Here is a 19656-nt window from a genome sequence, read left to right on the forward strand (position 1 = left end):
GTTTCCCATGATTTTAGTCTAAATTCATCCTGTTGTAGTCATAGAAGAGATTTTGTATGATCTCTCTCTCTCTAAATCTGCTGAGACAATTTGTGGCCTAACACATGGTCTCTTCTGGAAAATGTCTCATTGTGTGTTGGATACAGTGTTCTGTACATGTCAGCTCTAGGTGGTTTATTGCATTGTTCAAGTTCTCCATTTCCTTATTTATCTTCTGTCTGGTTGTACTACCCATTATTTATAGTGAGGTACTAGCGTCTCCCTATTACTGTATACATGTTTGTTTCTCCCTTCAATTCTGTTTTTGGAGCCTACTTATCTCCTTGGGTATTTATGGTAACTTTGTAAATTCCCTTACATATATGATTGCTTTTTAATGTTCTACTCCTTAAGTGTCTGGCTCACAGAAAAGAAAAAAAGAGAAAAATTAAGGGAGAAAAAAAAGGTGCTGGACCTATACATCCTCTAGAAGTTGCTTCAGCCAGATAAGGAGGGGGCCTGCAAGAACAGCTGCCTGCCTCTGTGTCTGCACCTGTGTGATCAGAAGCAGCAGTCAGCAGTAAAAGCAGATCGCCAGTATTTGGGGGTTAGTGTCCTTATTGCTCACCCTGGACCCACAAACTGCATGAAAACTGCTCCAGGAACACATTCATGGTTGTCTGCAGCGGGGTTGAAGGTATGTGAGATGGGTAACTGCTATGGTGCTAAAAGCTGAAATTGACTAAAATTAACTTCAGTTTATAGGGAACTGCAAATCTTCAATAGATTCCAGAGTTCCAAAATAGTTACACACACAGATTGCGCCAGCATAATTATTGTCTGGGTTGGGAGACAGATTCCTGGTCCTTCCTCATACCACCATCTTCCCTTTAGCTCCACCTCCTTTACATATTATTTAAATTTACAACGGTTAATTATTTACTTAAGGGACAATGTTTTGTTTTATTTCTATAACAGTATTTTTAACCATATTAAGTTCTATTGCTTGTTTCTAAATGTTCTCCAGTTTGTGGCTTGGAAGTTCTCAGAGCTAACGTCAATATCCTCAATCACTGGAAAGCCAAGTACTTTGTTTCTAGGACGCTAAATTGTTTGGTCAGGTGTTTGATGTATGATTTATGTTTTATTTTATCTACAGGATTATTCTTTAAGCCCATGGGAAAGATTTTTAATTTGATGGGTAGTTTTCTGAGAGCTAAATCTCCCTACCCAATTACCTGGCAATCTTGCTGTAAATTAACATTAATTTCACTCCATCTGGTGAGTCCCATTAAGACTATTTGTGAAACTTAATTATGGGATCCCTGGCATCTTTTATTTCCCTAATTGGACATGGCTTTCAGGTGGTCTTCATTTCTGTGGAAGGACTGTTTAGTGCTAGTAAACCAAAGGCCCCTTGAGTGCCTGTGGACCATTGCGCAAACTCATCATGAAAAATTAGTACCTTTTATTTTTTCACGAATCACCACAGCTAATTAGCATTGGTTCCTTCAAGTTTCTTACTGGCATGTGCTAATCAGAATTAACCCACTGCATGAAATAAGCATGGTGTATTGTAAACTAAAGAAGTAGGGAAATGTGAAGCACAATATTACTGAGTAATGTCACTCAAATTTAATATGCTTATTGCAATGGCATTCAAGTCTTTGTGTCTTAGCTTCTGAATGTGCAGAAGTGGATAACTTTGGTGCAGTAGATAACTTTGGCCTTTTGGTGAAGACCATAGTCCTTCTTGATGATGTTTTTTAATGCATAAAGTATAATAGGATTGCAATGAAAATCAAATGTACTAAAAGAAAGTAATCAAATACTTTTTAAATAATTTGTGGTATAGAAATAAATGTGATACTTTATTAATGCATCAAATACCCAAATCTAGTGTCAGATATATAAACTGTCATAATTTCCCAGTAGAGATGAGCCAAGTAATATTTCTAAATACCTATAACAACTGGTAAGTGATACATGAGAATATTTTTTATTTCTGTTGGTGACAGAGTCGTGGATACTCTGACACTACTGATATTTGTTGCCCACATTCATAACTGAAGGAATAGATAAATTTCAGTAAGAGGCTAGTTACATTAAAGATGTAATTTTGGGAGTTCCTGGTGGCTTAGTGGTTGGGATTCCAGGTTTTCACTGCCACGGCCTGGGTTCAATCCCTGGTCAGGGAACTGAGATCCCACAGGCCATGCAGCACAGTCAAAAAAAAAAATGTGATTTTGAGTGACACCAGCAAGATGGCAGAGTAGGTGGTCCCTGACCTCAGTCCTCCTTATAGGAAGACTGACTAGCAACTATCCAGAGACAAGATACCTTTGTGAAAATTCCAGAACCCACAGGTAAGACTGAAGCACTCTCCTTGGGCCAAAGAGAAAAAAGAAGGACCACATTAGAAGGGTAAGAGGAGCAGTTTCACTTTGATCACATCACCCCTCCCCAAGGCTGACACAGCACTGCATCAAGAGACATCTCTGGGCCTATAGTTTCTCTAGTGGAAAATAGCCCAAGGTGGGCATGCAGCTTCCTCAGCATTGCAGATGCTTCTCAGAAGGCCCACTTGGATCTCATCTCACAGGAATCGGTGGAGCTGGACCACTAGTTATTAGACAGAGAAGCAGAAGGAGGCAGAGTTTGTAACAACCAGCACAAATACCTTGGCAAGCCACATTCCTGCTGCTGGTTGTGCCTGAGCAGAGATCTCAGCCAGTGTCTGCCCATCTCCAGAGCCAGGCCACTGGCTTCATCTTCCCAGGGAGCTCTATTGGCAGTTATGTCAGGTTATGGTCCCCAGCCAAGCATCTACACTGGCTATAAAGCCCATTCTAGGGGCCACTTGGGGAAGTAAGACAACAGCCCCTACAACTGCTGAGTATAACCTCTAGTCCCACCCAATTAGGAAGCCTAGACAGAAAACATGGGCAACTGTGGAGTCCATCCTATAACTTCAGTGGACTAGGAAGGCAAGCCAGCAGCCCCTCTCAACTCAAGAGCATAGCCTCAGCCCTGCATAAACACAGAACCCAAAGAGTGACCCCAGGCATCCTTGAAGCCCAGCAGAACTGCCTGGCTACAGAGCACAGCCCGTGACCTCATCCAGCCAGTGACCCCACCCAATCACAGAGCATAGCCTGAGCATAACCTGTGGCCCTCTCCTGACCAGGAAGCCCAGAGAGCAACCCAAACATGGAGCAGAGCCTCCACCCCACCCAACTGTAGGGAACAAATGAAAGCCCCACCAGATGAAGGAGCCCAGCCAGCAACTTTTTCCAACAGGGGCACACAGCGTGCAGCACTCGATCACAGAACCAGCCTGTGGCCCTAAGCAATTTAAGGGCACAGCCTGCAGCCCTACCTGACTACAGAGCACAGCCTGAAGTCCCATCCAGTCCCAATTCTGAATACAGAATTCAGCCAGTAGCACTATCTAGATGGGAAGCACAGGCTGAGGCCCCACCTGACTAGGAGGGATTGCAAAGTGTGCCTGCAGCTCTATCCAGTCACAGAGTCCAATAAGCAGCAATGCTCTACAAGGGAACACAGACTGACTGCCCAACCAGAGATGAACATGGAGCCCAGCTAGTGGCGCTGCCTGACTGTAAAGAACAGCCAACAGCCCCACCTAACCATGATGTCCAGCCAGCACCTTCCCTCCACTTCAGAGTATGGGCAGGAACTTTACCTAACTAGAGAACAAGCCCCACTTTCCCACAGGTGTTACAGGTGACCTGGCCAGAACCCATACCTGAGATAACTGATGGAGTTCTTTCCCTGACAAAGCAAACCTGTAAAATCTAGAAAAGGAAACCACTTCCTCAACTGCACAGAAACCAAAACAAGGTACAAGGATCACAAAGAATCAAGTAAAGATGACATCACCAAAGGAAACTAATAAAGCTCCAAGAACAGACCCTAAAGATCTACAAACTTTCTGACAAAGAATTCAGAATAATTCTCTTAAAGAAGTTCATCAAACTATAAAGCCACACAGATAAATAACTAAATGGAATTAGGAAAACAATACATGAACAAAATGGGAAGTTCAATCAAGAAATAGAAACACACACACACACACACACACACACACACACACACACACACACAAATCCCAGGGCTTCAGAATACAATGACTGAAGAACTCAACAGTGAGTTTCAATAGTAGACTTGACCAAGCAGAAAAAAGAATCAGTGAACTCAAATGCAGATAATTTGAAATTATCCAATCATAGAAGAGAGAGGAAAAGGAATTAAAAAGAATGATGAAAAGCTACAGAACTTGTAGGACACCATCAAAGGAAATAGTATATGCATAATAGGAATACAAGAAAGGACAGAGAGAAAGAAACAGTCTATTTAAAGAAATAATGGCTGAAAACTTTCCAAACTTGGGGAGAGAACTGGTCATCCATATTCAAGACACAAAGTCTCCAAATAAGCTGAATCCCAAAAGAGCTATACCAAGAAATATTATAATTATTGTCAAAAGTCAAAGACAAAAAATTTTTACAGCAACATACAAGAGAACTCCCCCTCCTCCCGCCCCAAACTATCAATGGGTTTCAAAGCAAAAACCACTCAGGCCAGAGGAGAGTGGGATGATATATTCAAAATACTGGGGAAGAAGAAAGTCTGTCAACCAAAAGTGCTATACCCTGCAAAGCTGTCCTTCAGAAATGAGGTAAAGACTTTCTTAAACAAAAGATAAATCACCACCAGTTCTGCCTTATAAAATATGCTAAAGGGAGTTCTTCAAGCTAAAATGAAAAAATGCTAATTAACAACATAAAAGCATATGAATGCATAAAACTCACCAGTAAAGGTAAATACATAGTCAAAGTCACATTCTCTAATATTGTAATAATGGTGGTGCATAAATTACTTTTTTTTTTATTGGGTATAGTTGTATTATAATGTTGTATTAGTTTCCACTGTACAGTGAAGTGGAGTTCCCTGTGCTATACAGCATATTCTCATTAGTTACCTATTTTATACATATTAGTGTATATACTTTAATCCCAATCTCCCAATTCATCCCACCCCCTCTCCTCCCATGGTGTCCACACGTTTGTTCTCTACATCTGTGTCTCTATTTTTGTCTTGCAAACTGGTTCATCTGCACCATTTTTCTAGATCCCACAAATATGCATTAAGATACGATATTTGTTTTTCTCTTTCTGACTTACTTCACTCTGTATGACAGTCTCTAGGTCCATCCACATCTCTACAAATGACTCAATTTCATTCCTTTTTATGGCTGAGTAATATTCCATTGTATATACCTACCACATCCTTTATCCATTCATCTGTCGATGGGCATTTAGGTTGCTTTCATGTCCTGGCTATCGTAAATAGTGCTGCAGTGAACACTGGGTGCATGTGTCTTTTTGTATTATGGTTTTCTCTGGGTATATGCCCAGTAGTGGGATTGCTGGTTCATATGGTAATTCCATTTTTAGTTTTTTAAGGAACCTCCATAGTGTTCTCCATAGTGGGTGTATCAATTTACATTCCCACCAACAGTGTAAGAGAGTTCCCTTTTCTCCACACCCTCTCCAGCATTTATTGTTGGTAGATTTGCTGATGATGCCCATTCTAACTGATGTGAGGTGATACCTCATTGTAGTTTTGATTTTCATTTCTTTAATGATTAGTCATGTTGAGCATCTTTTCATGTATATGTCTTCTTTGCAGAAATGTCTATTTAGGTCTTCCACCCATTTTTTGATTGGGTTGTTTGTTTTTGATATTGAGCTGCATAAGCTATTTGTATATTTTGAAGATTAATCCTTTGTCCATTGATTCATTTGCAAACATTTTCTCCCATTCTGAGTGTTTTCGTATAAATCACTATCAACTCAAGATTTAAAGTGAAAAAACAAACAAATATAAACATTATAATAATTTTTTATTGGATACACAATATTTTAAAAGGTGTAAATCATAAAACATCAATAACCTAAAATGTAAGGAAGGGAACTTCCCTGGCAGTCCAGTGGTTAAGATTCCATGCTTCCAATGCAGGGGGCACAGGTTCAATCCCTGGTTGGGAAGAAGATCCCATATGCCACAGGGCATGGCCAAAAAATAAATAAGTAAATAATAAAATGTGAGGGAGAGGGAGAAGTAAAATATAGTTTCTGTATGTTACCAAAATTATCAACCTAAGATAGGATTTTGAAATAGGATATAACTATAAGATAATTTATGTAAGATTCATGGTAACCACAAAGGAAAAATCTGTAGGAAATACATAGAAGATTAAGATTAAAGACATCAAAGCATACAACCATAAAAAGTCGCCAAATCACAAAGGTAGACACAAGAGAGGGAGAAAGGAGCAAAGGTACAACAAAACAGTCAGAAAACAATTAACAAAATGGCAATAGTAAGTCCCTACCTATTAATAATTACTTTAAACATAAACAGGTTAAATTCTTCCATGAAAAGACAGAATGGTTGAATGGATAAGGAAAAAAAAAAAAAAGATTCTACAATATGCTTCCTGCAATAGACTCACTTGAACTTTAAAAACACAGGCTGAGGGACTTTCTAGGTGGCGCAGTGGTTAAGAATCCACCTGCCAATGCAGGGGACACAGATTCGATCCCTGCCCCAGGAGGGTACTACATGCCGTGGAACAACTAAGCCCATGTGCCACAACTATTGAGCCCATGTGCTGCAACTACTGAAGCCATAGAGCCTGTGCTCCACAACAAGAGAAGCCACCACAATGAGGAGACTGCGCACACAATGAAGAGTAGCCCCTGTTTGCCGCAACTACAGAAAACCCGTGTGCAACAACAAAGACCCAATGCAGCCATAAATAAATAAATAAATAAATAAATAAATAAATAAATTTATTAAAATAAATAAATAAAAACACAGACTCAAAATGAAGAAATAGAAAAAAAAAAGGTATTCCAAGCAAACAGTAATCAAAAGAGAGCAGGGGTAGTTATATTTATGTCAGACAAAATAAACTTTAGCTAAAACAGAGACAAAGAAGGTCACAAGAGACAAAGAAGGTCATTATATAATGATAAAGGAGTCAAAGGAGATATAACAATTGTTTAATATTTATGTACCCTACATTGGAGGGACTAAATATGTAAAGCTCATACTAACAGAACTAAAAGGAGAGATAAACAGGACTACAAAATAGTAGGACTCTCAATACCCCCACTTGCAACAATGGATAGGTCATTCAACAACACTTGTGAACTAATGTTCATTGAACAACACTATAGATCAAATGGACCTAACAGAACATTCCATTCAACAACTGCAGAATACATTCTTCTAAAGTGCACATGGAACATTCTCCAGGATAGATCAAACGTTAAGGCAACAAAACAAGTCTCAATAAATTAAGGAAACAGAAATCATATCAAGTATCTTTTCTCACCACAGTGGTATTAACCCATACTATACTGACACTTTCTGTGCTTTTCTTATTCAGAACTTTCACCCTACAAAGATGTATTAAGTTGCCAGATATATAAACCTAATAAATAATCTATTGTGTGTTCAGTGTAAATGGAAATGAAAGACTTATCCTTTCAGTTTATTTACGCACTTTCTCTCCTCTGCCCTTGTCAGGCAGAAAAGACAGCTAAGTATCACTACATCAATTAAGCACGTCTTTGCGTTGGTTATCTTTGCACAAACAAACGTTAATGATGGGAACTTCCCTGGTGGCTCAGTGCTTAAGAATCTGCCTGCCAATGCAGGGGACACAGGTTCGATCCCTGGGGTGGGAAGATCCCACATGCTGCAGAGCAACTAAGTCCGTGCACCACAACTACTGAGCCTGCACTCTAGAGCCCTCCAGCCGCAACTACTGAGCCCACGTGCCACAAGTACTGAAGCTAGCATGTCTAGAGCCTGTGCTTTGCAACAAGAGAAGCTACCCCAATGAGAAGTGCATGCACCCCAACAAAGAGTAGTCGCCACTCACCGCAACTAGAGAAAGCCCACACACAGCAATGAAGACTCAATGCAGGCATAAATAAATAAATAAATAAATAAATAAATAAATAAATAAATAAATGATTTTTTTAAAGTTATAAAAAAATTAATGATGCCCTCTTTATTTTGCCAGTCTTTTTTGTTCATTTATTTTGGTAAATGACATAAATATAAATATAGACAAGTAAGAGTCTATTTAATAATCTTTTGATATTGTTTGTCAAGAAAATGTTGAAAAAGCTATCTAAATAACAAATGGAAACTTCTTGAACTATGTTCATTTTATTCTATTAATTCACTTTATGATGATGTGCTATGGACCCACTGTTTTGTGGCATTCTGCTTGTTTTGGACATTTTTAAACATGCTGAGCCATGATCTCCAACCAAGCTGTGGACATGTGGGCAGCACTAGAATTATGCTCAACCATTAAGTTTGGTCAGGTTTACCTGGGCATATGGATGCTTATGTCTTTATAATCCAAACTTTAATCTATTAACATTTAATGTGATAATTAATTTATTTGCCCATATTTCCAACTAACTGGAAGACATATATTCTACTTTTCAATCATTGTTCTTCAGGCACTTATTCATTTATTTTAATGGCTCCTGATCTACTGACTCTCTCTTGATAGTAACTGACCTTCCCCTCACTGTACTATCACTGAATTTTAAAGCCAATTAGTTAGTCTTGATCACAGGCTACAATCATCGATTCTCAGTTTTGCCCAATATTTCAGTCACTGACATGGGTAGCCCCTGAGTAATGCCTCCCATAACCCCCATATCCCTGATCTTCAAATACTAGTTTCTGACCACTCACTTGAATCTTATGTGTCTGAGACATCACACCACATTAAATCCCTCTATAATGGAGCATATTGTTCATATATCACTGAATTTTATGGCATACTCCAGTACCCATTGGTCCCAGCACTATACCCACAGGTCACTGATCAATATTCAGCAGAGACCATGATCATTGTCGGTCACTTGCACACAATTACTCATCTCCTCAGATCACCCAGTATCCTACTGCCACATCCTATGTAGTGATCCCCCCAAGTTCTCAGTTGCTATAAACTGCAGAACTCTATTTCTTTTATCCTGCTTGACATCAAATTAATTGACCTTCACTTTCTCAGACATCAACTGAACAAAACATTGAATATGTGTCTTTTGTTCCAGAATGGTTGAGGCTAGAGACAGGTTTTGCTGCGAGCTTCACACAGGCACTGGATAACATGTTTAGAGTGGTCGCACTTGCCCAGAGAGAGTAGGTGAAAAAGAGTCAAGGTCAGAAAGTCACAAATCTGAGAATAAAGGGAGATGCAGAGAATATAAGAAAGTCCAATAAGAACTATTTCCTACTGAACCGTGCTGTCCGCAAGAGCAGACTAGCTATACTCACTGCTGGCTCCTCAGGACCTAGTACAGTGTTTGACATAGAGTAGGCAGGCACACAGGAAACATTTGTTGGCAGAAGTACCAGAAATATTTATGGAATACTAGGAGAGTTAGTGTCACAGATGGCAAGAAAGGAATGTTTCCAACTGAGGGGATTGTCATCAGGTAAAATTCCAAAGACTACCAGTAAAACCAGAAAATCAAATTTGTGTGAGGTCTTCATATATCAAATATATTAAACTCTTTTCACACAAATGTTTTGAAACTTTTTCCAAGGTCATCATTTTTTTGAAAATTAGTTAGAATTTATGCTTTGGATATATAATGTGTAAATTTGTATATACTCAGATAAGTCAATCTTTTTATTTTGTGTTTTCCTCACCTTATTTGAAACTACAAAACTAATCGTCATTTTCGGCCTAGAGGGACTTAAAAGAAGCCAAAGCCTGTGTATTCTGTTTCTCCCTCAACCTCTGAGATAGTGCCTTGGGAGAGAATCAGTTAATGACTAATGAATGAGTGTCAATAGAAGATAACGTTGGCTACCTATTTTTGTTCAATAGCAAGAACCCCTCCGGTGCTTTCCTGAGGTATCTCCTTAGATGTTACTGGAAGGAATGGAAGTTACAGGAACCAGTTTCAGGATTCTGTTTCTTCAGAGGAGCCCCTGAAATGATCTGCTGTACTGGGGTTAGGGACCTCTCTTTCCTTAGTGAGCAGGTATTCTGCACACCCTCAGAAGGAAGACTGGGCTGAGAGCAAGGGTAAGATGAAGTGCCCAAGCCCCAGGTGCAGGCTGAAAGCACCTTTGGAGGACCCTGGGGCTTGAGCATAACCCTGCAAGTGGTGGGGGCAGATGAAGAGCCAGCAACTGCTTTTTCACCCCACAGCCCTGGTGGCTCCTGGGGAAAAGTCACTGCCCTCTCTCTAACCCAATTCATAGTCATGTCAGGGACTGAGAGTGTAATAAAAAATAGATATGTGCTAATTTCAATCCTCATGCAGGCATCCCAAGAACAAACCCTGGAACTTTCCAAAGGCCTGGAAAACCCTTCTCTCCCTTCACTCTTCCCCAACAAGTCAACAGAAAGTGGGAACCAGCCTCTGGCTCCATCTCACCACATCTATTCATACTCATATCTCTGGAATCTGTACTGAGAGTTCCTCTGAATTTGCCCAGAAAAGGTTGATTTCCTTTTCCATGCTTAGGAACCCTATTTTTCACTCTTGGGCACCTTGATGAGTGGACTGAGTCCACTCAGTTCCTGGATTGTAGTAATAATTTGAAAAAACTGTAAAGACTGATGTAGGGTCATACCATCCATGGGGCAGTGTCCACAGTCATAGAAGGGACTTCCTATTGCCTCCTTTACATCACCCCATCCTTGTATTGGGGCCATATTTGATTCTGCACTTTATTCTCCACCCAGGAATGGGCATGAGGTCCCTGTTCTAAACACACACACTTCCTCTTGGCTGTTCTAGGACTTAGGGACAGATGAACACCTCTTCTGAGCCCCTGACTCCCTATGCTGGGCCAATCTCCATATACATACATCAAGTCCTGCCCCCAGAATAGCTTTTTCTAACTCCAAGCCTTCCAACCCTCTTTAAAGTTGACCGTGAGTGGATAGTTCTCATGGTTGGGACAAGGTGGGACACACTTCTCATGTCACCTATCCTAAAGATCCATCACTTAAAACTGATCTAAATGTTAACACAAAGAGAAATTTATAGATTTTGCATGTATAAATTAGTTGTATAATTTAAATAAATACGAAGCAGTAAACAAAAAGGATTTCCAGTTTTAAAAATTGCAAAGCATTCAATCAGTTAAATATACCAGCTTTCATACCATCAGAATTTGCGTTGCATGTATTTCAATAGAAAACTATATAGCTATTAAAATTATAATGAAATATAAATTTATTATCATTTTTAAATGCTAGGATGTACCCTATACATAGACCATGATCTAGGAAGAAATATACCTAGATCTTAAGAGTGATTACCTCTAGGTGTTTGAATTAAGATCTTTCCATATTTTCAAATATTTTTGTTATATGTGTGCATTCTTTTTATCATTTTATCAGACAATAATCTTATCATATGATAAACAATTTTTAAGTGTTTCTACTTTGGCATGTGTTCCTACTTTGTTCCTATGTTTTTTGACATCCTGATCTATAAAAGCCAAAACTCCCCTCTAGAATGTCCTACTGGATGGTGATGCTGGTTGACAAAAAGAGCCTGTGTGTTTTTACCCTTTGGCCCTACTACCATAGACTCCGCAATTACATTGGAAGTTTTTCAACTATTTGAGGTGGAAATCTACATTAAAAAGTATGAGAAGCAAAATCTAATCTGGAAAGAGGGCATCTTATAGGAAATTTAGGCTCAAAATTCACGTGCATATTTCTTTTTAAAACTCAGTTGTTATGTTCAGATTAGGTCAGGAGTATCTGACCAGCCTCACAGTAGGAAAAAGGAAATAGAAAAGGAAGTAGATAATTGCTTACTGATTTACTACTTATTCTTTAAAAACAAAATATGTCATCACTCATATTTTCTCTTAATACTGGCATGTTTTTCTATTTTGAAAATAAAATCAAATCACAATATCATGAATGGTAATATTTTTCACAGGTTTTTTTTTTCACTTGTTAACTACTCCTGAGAATTAATCCTAATTGGGTGAATTGTGTATTTCAATTCCATGTAAGGCTGTAAATACAGCAAGATGGAAAACTAAATATCAAAATTTATTTTATATGCAGAAAATATTACACACAGTAGGCCAAAGAGTAATGTGAAAATTTTTAAACTTAAATTTATATAGAGGCGATTATACAATTTGACAAGCAGCTTTATGAATGAAGAATTAAAGAAAAATCAAGTACATGAAAATATTGTGTTAGAATGGTAAAAATAATTGTCTTAAAAATGTTCCTTGCTGATTTAGTCTTGCTTTTCCAATTATAAATAGATGTCTCCTAAAACAATTTGGGAGCATAAAACTGTCAAATTATGTTTTCCAGAAAGACTAATTCTTTTAGTCATTTGGCTTCTCTTCCTTCCTCAACATAACTGTTGAAATGGGTGAGAGGAAACTGGAAAGTCCTATAAAGTTAATAGGACCATACATTGGCACAGGTTTTCTCATTTGGCAACATTTGTGGTATTTTAAAATGTATTCATTTTAAACAAGCAATTCTCTAATTTTGGAATTTGTACCACAGAATTAATTCTGTGAGCAAATTCATATGACAAATATGTTTGGTGCACATTACAATAGCGAAAACTGGATGCAAACTATAACCAGACAAAACTATAATTCAAAAAGGTACATGCACCCCTATATTCACAGCAGCACTATTCACAAAACATGGAAACAACCTAAATGTCCATGGACAGAAAAATGGATAAAGAAGATGTGGTACATATGTACAGTGGAATACTACTCAGCCATAAAAAAAAAATGAAATAATTTCATTTGCAACAACATGGATGCAACTAGAGACTATCATACTAAGTGAAGTAAGTCAGAAAGAGAAAGACAAATACCATATGATATCACTTATATGTGGAATCTAAAATATGACCCAAATGAACTTATCTATTAGCAGAAGGAGACTCACAGACATAGAGAACAGACTTGTGGTTGCCAAGGGGGAATGAGGTTGGGAGAGGATAGACTGAGAGTTTGGGGTTAGTAGATGCTATTACATATAGAATGGATGGACAACAAGGTCCTACTGTATAGCACAGGGAACTATATTCAATGTCCTGGGATAAACTATAATGGAAAAGAATATAAAAAGGAATATATAACTGAGTCACTTTCCTGTACAGCAGAAATGAACACAACATTGTAAATCGACTATACTTCAATAAAAAAAAAAAACTGGATGCAAAGTAAAATTCCATCAAAAAGGGATTAGTTAAAAGATATGATGCATCCATACAATGGAATAATATGCAGCTAAGGAATGTTGACCTAAAAAAAATGCACAACGTGAGAGTTGCAAGTTAAGTTTTATTTGGGGCAAAATGAGGACTGCAGCCTGGGATACAGCATTTCAATAGCTCTGAGAAACTGCTCCAAAGAGGTAGGGGGAAGGTCAATATATGTGTGATCTTAGTGAAGGAGGAGTACATGTAATCAAACACATATTTTTGTAGAAGGTTCCTGCTAGTCATGAGGCGCAGACATCACCATGTGAAGGGATTTAGTGCTTTTCTAGATATGAGGAGATGCAAGGGTTGGCTCACAAAATCAGCTCCTGAAAACAACTAACTATCTGAAGACCTGTTCCGCCCATTTTCCAAAGCACAGAGTGTCTCATTCCTGGTCTCCACCCTGAATTCCCTCTAGGGGATGCTGAAGGTCAGCAGCAGCTGCAGCAGCACGTGTGATTTAATCCTTGTAGAGATAGCTGGCAAGTGCCCATGGCAAATGCCAATTTGTAGTTGACAGGAAAAAGAATGAGGTGGTTTTATACATCCTCCCCAAGTATCAGGGCCATAAAACAATGTAAGTGTAAAAGTAACTTGCAAATGAATTTTTTATTTTACTTCTTGATTTTTTGTTTGTTTGTTTGCACAACTGCATTGAAATCAACCTAGAAAGCTAAGCTCCACATAACATTACAGTTGTCTTTCCATGCCTGCAGAGAGATTGGTTCTAGGACCCCCCTGCAGATACCAAAATCCAAGGGTGCTCAAGTCCCTTATATAAAATGGCATCATATTTGCATATAACCTACACACATCCTCCCATATACTTTTTTTTTTAATTGAATGAAAGATTCTTTAAATTCTATAGTGCTTCACAAAAGTTTCACACACATGATCTCTAGAATAATTATAATACCCAATACAATGTAAATGTTATATAAATAGTTGTAAATGTAATGTAAATACTATGTAAATAGTTGCCTGCCCTAGGCAAATTTAAATTTTGCTTTTTGGAACTGTCAGGGGAGAAAGAAATTATCCTCTAGATAATTTCTCTAGATATCCTTCTAGATTCTTCTGGGTAGTCTAAGAATTAAATTAACGTAAGACAGATTAACAGGAGAAAGTCAAACAAATGTTAATAACATATACATGAGAGAGATCCAGGAAAACCATAACTCACCAAAATGACTGAAGCCCTCACCTTAAATACCATCTTCAGCTAAAGACAAAAAAGGACACTGGGGGCAGTGGACTTCAAAGGGGAGGAAGGCAATTCACATGGAGATAGAAAAGCAAATGTTTGGTAAACAAATGTTTGCTAGGGCATGCACAGACAATGGGACACAGAGCTCACTCTAATTCCCTGGTCCTGCTGTGTTTCCCACCACCACACCTAGCCCATATTCTTTGTGGACATCTCTGGTGATAACTCTATTCTGGGAATAGGCCTGCTATCTAAATCCTTTTAGGCAGTTAGGAGTAAGGTCAAAGTTTCTTCCTGAGTCTCCTAGGCCTTGTTTTCAGCTTGAAATAATCTGCATGCCAAAGAGACACATTTGGGGGGTGGTAAATTTTGACCCCCTATAGAACTTTCTGGAATTTTTTTCTAATATTTTTGATCTGTGGTGAGTTGAATCTGTGGATGTGGAACTCGCAGATATGGAGAGCCAACTGTAGGTGCTTCAGTGGAGTTGGGAGGGGAAGGTGAGGAAAGTATTATTTTCCATCAATCACTGTTTTGTTTTTGTTAAACTGAGTAGTACCTCTTTATAAATTAAAAATAAAAGTTTAGAATTCTAGTTTTACTTTGATGATGTAGAGAGCTGAAAGTGTCTCTCCCACACTTAAAGCAAGGAGCTTACAGGAAGAAACAGCATTTAAGCACTTGCTTATAAGGGCAGCAGTTACCAAGGTGCCACTTACCTCTGTTTTTTAGTTGAAATGCTAAAGACTGAGATAGACTACAGGGAGAATGTGGAGCAGGGGAGGCAGAAGGCTTGGGGGTCACACTGTCTTTCATGTTTTTCCTTCACAAACCTCACCAGTGCTTACTGAGGATTTGAGAGAGAATCTTATTCTACCCAGATCACCTCCCTTACCTTCCCCGTGGAACAAAAGTCTAAATCTTTATTCAGAAAGAATTGTAACAAAAACTGTAGCCTTAGTACATCAGTACTAAGTAGACTCAACAAAATTCAGGAAAGAATAAGTGAACTTCATAAAAAAAGAGTAAAGGAGAAAAAAAAAGAAAAGAACAGCGCATCCTAGAGTTATGGAGTGTCAACTTAAAAAAAAACAAAAGCACAACATGAATTTTGAGTTAAGTTTTACTTAGGGCAAAATGAGGACTGTAGCCCGGGAGACAGCATTTCAAATAGCTCTGAGAAACGCTCCAAAGAGGCAGGGGGAAGGTCAGTGTATATGTGATTTTGGTGAAGGTGGAATACATGCAATCAATTGCATATTTTTTGCAGAAGGCTTCTGCTAGTCTCTTGAAGATTACTGCGAGTCACGAGAAGATGTCACCATGAAGGATTTTAATGCTTTTCCTAGATATGAGGTGATGATACAAGAAATGTGCTTATAAAATCATCTCCCGAAAATATCTATCTGAAGACCTGTTCTGCCAGTTTTCCCCAGAGCACAGAGTGCCGCATTTCTGCTCTCCACCTGAACTCCTTTCAGAGGGTTTTGAAAGTCAGCAGCTGCAGCAGCACATGATTTAATCCTTGTAGGGGTAAATGGCAAGTGCCAGTGGCGAGTACCAATTTGTAGTTGACAGCCCCCTCATGGTCATAAATTCAACCACACTTTGGGAGGCATTTCATGACCATTTCATTCCACAGTGCTAGGAAGGCTCATTCCCAGGTCTGGCAAAGATTTTGCTGATAGGCCACTCAGTGTGCTATTACTGGATTAGGTCTTATAAGCAATAACTAAACGTAGCTCTGGACCACCTGTCTTACTAATCTGTTATGGTCCAGGGAAAATTCCCCCTTGTGGTATCTTCCCATATCCAGAGTTACACTATTAGAGTCACTGCTGATCTCATATAAAACTATTTTTGATGGAGCCTCAGTCACACATTTGGTAATGCAAGAAACAACAATCTTGTAAGAAGCAAAATACAAATAACATAGCTAGCAGTATTATTAAAGTTGTAAGGAGACCTCAGGCACTGCAAGCCAGGCTGGCCACAACTCAGCCGCGGCAGGGCACGGGCTGAGGCTGTGGGCAACTGCAGAGGCCCCCAGCAGCTCCTGGCGCCCTTGACGGGTTCCCGGCCCTTGAGCCAGGGCAGCAGTGGGCCGTGGCAGCAGAAGAGGAGGTGTGGGACATGGGTGTGGCGGGGGGGAAGCACCAGCCTCGGACAAGGACAGGAATGGAGTAGAGATGTCAATGTGGGCAGTGGCCAGTGGAATTTGAGGTGCCACCACCTGCAAGACTCTCTGTTCAGCTCCAACAGTGGCTTCAACAACTACTGGGGCATCCTGAATTAGTGTGTGGTGATGCTTATCTTGAACAATGCACAGTTATTTTTAGAGAACCTCATCAAGTACAGCATCCTGCTGGACCCCATCCAGGTGGTGTCTCTGTTTCTGAAGGACCCCTCCAGCGGGCCCACTCTGTGCCTGGTTATTGTGGCCAACATCTTTGCCATGGCTGCATTCCAGGTGGAGAGGCACCTGGCTATGGGTGCCCTGATGGAGTAGGCAGGGCTGCTGCTGCCCGTGGTCAACTTGGCCACTGTTCTCTGCTCGCCTGCGGCCGTGACCTTCCTGCTTGAACCCATCAATCCAGTGGGCACTGTGCTGGCTCTGATGGTGTACACCATCCTCTTCCTCAAGCTGTTCTCCTACTGGGACGTCTACAGGTAAGAAGGCCAATGGGGGAGCTGCCTAGCGCACTGCGAGCTACCCTGACAATCTGACCTACCACAATCTGTACTGCTTCCTCTTTGCCCCCAATCTGTTACAAGTTCAACTCCCCCCCAGCCCCTTCCCTCATCTGAAAGCGCTTCCTGCTGCAGTGGTTCCTTGGGATGCTGTTCCTCACCCAGCTTGTGGTAGGGCTGATTCAGCAGTGGATGGTCCCCACCATCCAGAACTCCATGAAGCCCTTGAAGGATATGGACTACTCCCATATCGTGACGCGCCTCCTGAAGCTGGCGGTCTGCAACCACCTCATCTGGCTCATCTTCTACTGGCTCTCCCACTCCTGCCTGAATGCCATGGCTAAGCTCATGCAGTTTGGAGACCGGGAGTTCTATCGGGACTGGGGGAACTCCGAGTCTGTCACCTACTTTTGGCAGAACTGGAACCTCCCTGTACACAGGTGGTGCCTCAGACACTTCTACAAGCCCAGGCTCCGGTGGGGCAGCAGCAAGTGGGCAGCCAGGATGGGGGTGTTCCTGGCTTCCGCCTTCTTCCGCAAGTACCTGGTGAGCATCCCTCTGCACATGTTCCGCCTCTGGGCCTTCGTTGGGCCTTGTGGGCACGATGGCTCCGATCCTGCCGGCCTGGGTAGTGGGCCAGTTCTTACCCGGCAACTACGGTAATGCGGCCGTGTGGCTGTTGCTCATCATCAGGCAGCTGGTGGCAGTGCTCATGTACGTCCAGGACTGTGGGAAGACATTCGGGAACCTTTCTGAAACCTTGAAAATGTTGAAGTATGTGGGCCGAGTGATGGGATTCAGAATGTCCTGCTTGAGCAGTGGAGGAGCTGAGGGTGCGGGGCATGGAGACTAATATCACCCTGTTTGGCCCTGAAGGATGGCTGGTTAGCCAGAGACGGGTAAGATTCCTCAGAGGAGGAACAACCTAAGACAGGCACAGCCATAGAGGGGCCAACAGGGGTGGTGCATAGAGCCTTCCTTATATCACCGTGTTTGGCCCTGGAGTATGACTGGTTAGCCAGAGACGGGTAAGATTCCTCAAGGGAGGAACAACCTAAGACAGGCACAGTCGCAGAGGGGCCAACACGGGTGGGGCACAGACCCCTAATATCTGACAGAGGTCTCCTGCCCCCAGGGCTGTTTTGCTCTCCACCCCCAGCTCAAATCCACACCTGCTCAGCTCGGACCCAGGAGGCAAACAAGGATCATTGCCCCAGTCATGTGAGGCCTTTGATTGTTTATGAGTGTAACCTGAGAATGTTAGCCCACGAACTCAATAAAAGCAACCTGGGATGAGTCAGCAGGGCTCTTGATCCGAGAGGTCTTGAGCCCCCCGGTCCCACTTTTCTCTTCAGTCTGTGTCTGTGTCTTCTTCAAGCTTGCGGCACCCGTCACTCACCTCGAGTCGCCGAGCTGGTCTCGGCACAGGACTACTATGTGCTCAACTCTGAGGACCCCACGGCCGGCCATGAGCTGCTCCAGGCCAGCCCTCCTCCCTGCTGCTGTGGCTGGAGCCTGCCCCTCACCCGTGTGCTGGGGTGGGGGCCTGGCTGGTGGATGCTGCCTCCTGACCCCCAGGAGGCCTCTCTGCCCCTATAGGCACCCTCCTGCCCCCTCAGGGACTGTGGGAGGTGCCAGTGCTCCAGGAACCGTGGGATCCTGCCCACTGGTCCCAATGTGTCAATAAAGTGCTGTCCACACACACACACAAAAAAGTCATAAGAAAGAATTAAGCCAAGAACTTCCATTAGGTGCAGCCCAGTATATTCTCAGGTCATCTGACTTTGTTCCTTATCTTTAAGGGAATTATATATGAGCACTGTCCACAAGGCACCCAGCCCAGTTTCTCAGCGTTACCAGACTGATGATCCTTAGCATGATTTAATTGTTCCCAACACAGAGGTGCCTTTAAACTTAAATGACCATAGCATGGTGTCAAAGCCATCCCATAATTGTGGGAGGTTTCCTTTTAATAGATGAGAGGTTACAGTTTTTTTACTGAGATTTTAGCTCGTGGTTCTGACTGAGTTTGAGTAACTTTAGAGGAAGATTCATTTTTATGGCCAGGGTCAGAGCAGATATTATTAATGGGCTGGCTGAGGGGATCCCCTGAACAGGACTATAATGTCTCTCCTCTAGAATAAATTTCCTAAGGGCCACCCAATGAGAGCCTTGGAGGGGAGAAATCCACCAAGGTAACTCAAAAGTACTAGACACAGGTAATTGGCCACAAACTCAACAATTGGATTGATTTTTAAAATTAGCATAGGATTGTGCCCATGATAGGACAACATTTGATTCATATAAAAAGCTCCAAGAAGTCAAGAAAACTTTATAAACGATCGTACAAGTCAGGTCCAGGATCTTGGGCTAGCTGTCTACTTCTGATGTTGTCTTCTTCTCATCCTAGTGTGAGTGTAG

At 41.1% G+C, this 19656-nt stretch overlaps 1 protein-coding gene and 1 pseudogene across 1 annotated transcript in view; both read left to right on the plus strand.

The window, feature by feature from the left end:
• The window catches only part of ZNF510 (zinc finger protein 510), a 77221-nt gene that overhangs the window by 11898 nt on the left and 45667 nt on the right, over window positions 1-19656 (plus strand). The window lies entirely within an intron of this gene.
• On the plus strand, window positions 3526-18583 carry LOC130844366 (diacylglycerol O-acyltransferase 1-like; annotated as a pseudogene).

This window comes from Hippopotamus amphibius, chromosome 2, assembly GCF_030028045.1.
Source record: "Hippopotamus amphibius kiboko isolate mHipAmp2 chromosome 2, mHipAmp2.hap2, whole genome shotgun sequence".
NCBI classification, from domain to species: domain Eukaryota; kingdom Metazoa; phylum Chordata; class Mammalia; order Artiodactyla; family Hippopotamidae; genus Hippopotamus; species Hippopotamus amphibius.